This window comes from Colobus angolensis, unplaced genomic scaffold, assembly GCF_000951035.1.
Source record: "Colobus angolensis palliatus isolate OR3802 unplaced genomic scaffold, Cang.pa_1.0 Scaffold99, whole genome shotgun sequence".
NCBI lineage: Eukaryota > Metazoa > Chordata > Mammalia > Primates > Cercopithecidae > Colobus > Colobus angolensis.
Window position 1 is genome coordinate 3,243,207 of NW_012123931.1, and position 2,183 is coordinate 3,245,389.

A 2,183-nucleotide genomic window follows, 5' to 3' on the forward strand; every position below is an offset into this window, starting at 1 on the left:
CGCTCTGCGCGCGCCCGCGCCGCCGCTGCCTGCAGCAGTCACTCTCGCGAGACTTCCGCTCTCCTCCCAAGGCCGCTCCTCCTGAGCTCGCGAGAAGGACGAACCGGCCTCCCCGGCACCTTCCAGGAGCTGTCCGAGGTGCTAGTTCCCGGGCCCCGGCCGGATCAGGTGGTTGACGGACACCTCAGGGACAAGAGCATGGCGAGTAGGCAGAAGGAAGAGACCCAGATATGGGAGCCTGGCACTAGCAGCCAGAGCCTCAGCTTCCATATCTGTAAACTGGGGAGAATAACCTCCCATGCCGATGCCAGGAGCCTCTGAGACGTGCCAGAAAGGAGTGAGAAAGAGCTGAGAGCAGGAGAGTGTGGTGACTGCGGAAGGTCCTTCAGATCTACAGGCGCAGGGGGAAAGAGAGAACAGAGGACGGAAGATCGGAGATGATATTCAGAGAGGCAAGAACACAGATCCACGGGAAGACAGACATAGGAGGACGAGAAAGAAGAGTTGCAAACAGAGACAGAGACACACGGAGAGAGAGATTGAGATGAGAGATCAAGGCCTGGAGAGAAAAAAGACATGGAAAGATAAGATAGGTAAGGGAGCATAATGAAGCAACAAAGAGGCAAGAAATAGGGATAAATTACGCAAAGGAGCAGGGAGAGAAAGAGAGAGAGACAGAGAGAGAGAGAGAGAGGCTTAGAAAGAGAGAGACTCAGAAAAAGGAATGAAAGAGACAGCGATGTGCAGAGATGAACACCAAGAGAGTAGAGGCCAGGGTAAATGTTTAAAAACCCAGAGCTTTGGAGGGTTGAGAGAGACCCACTTGGAGAGATGGGCTGGGAGTGAAGACAAGCTTTTATTGTGATTGGTGTTTACATAGTAAACCTCCATGGGATCTCTACAGCCAGGGCCACTCTGTCCTGCCAGCCAATTGCTCCTTCCCCCTCACCATAGCCCCCACCCTCCACCCCCCACCCACACCATCCTAGGCCTGGAAGGGGGCCTCAGTGGGTGGGAGACACTGCAGGGATTCTTTGCCTAGAATAAGGGCCCATTGTCTGGCTCCAGCCTGCCAGGATTGGTGCCTCACTCCCACAGCTGGCATGAAAAGGGGGTGGGACTGAAAAAAGGCAGACAAGAACTAGTGTGGCAGAGGGGAAAAGGAGGGAGAGAGCCTCGGTGCCTGGGAAGGGCTGAGCAGGAAGCATAATCTCGCCACCAGACCAACCAGGAAGGAAGGGTCCTGGGCGAATCACTTGAGGTCAGGAGTTTGAGACCCACCTGGCCAGCATGGTGAAACTTCATCTCTACTAAAAATACAGAAATAGCCAGGCATGGTGGTGTGCATCTGTAATCCCAGCTACTCAGGAGGCTGAGGCATGAGAATTGCTTGAACCCAGGAGGTGGAGGTTGCAGCGAGCCGAGATCACGCCACTGCACTCCAGCCTAGGCAACAGACCAAGACCTCCTCTCAAAAAATTAAATAAATAAACAAAGTATTTAAAGGTGCTAGCTCAAACTGTGTGGCAGGCACTGGAGATATGTCTTTGTTGTCGTGGAGGGCAGGAGTGAGAGAGCCTGTGCCAAACCATGCAGTAACACATTTCAAGCTTCTTTGCAGATGTGGAGAATGTCACATCTGCTCATATGCCATTACTCAAAGCAAGTCACATGGGTAAGCCCAAAACTAATTCATGGGGGCCAAGGAGGTATGCTACCCATACAGGATGCCAGGTAAGTCACATGGCAAATGGTGAGGACATTTAATCCTATTGCAGAGGAAGCAAGTAACTGGGAGCAGGAACCCAGTCAATCAATGTCCCACAGGGCCAGCTCCAGGCTGCTTATCTTTCCCTGCCTAGCTATACCTGAATGAGGCATGTCCATCCAAGAGTCTCTGGGAGAATACTTATGTTACAGGCCAGTAAACAAATGAAAAGAATAGAAGTATTTACTGAACTTTTAATGTCTGAGGGAGATGCTAAACTGCATGGCCATCCTAAGAAATAAGTGCTATTATCCCTATTCTATAGATGAGACAAGTGAAAATCAGAGAGGTAAAGTGATCTGCCCAAGGAAATTAACAGATAGATCTAAGAAATAAAAGAACCACTATCTTTAGGCTGGATTTCCCCAGAGGCAGACACTGAGATAAGGATGTTCATACAAATAATCCATTTGAG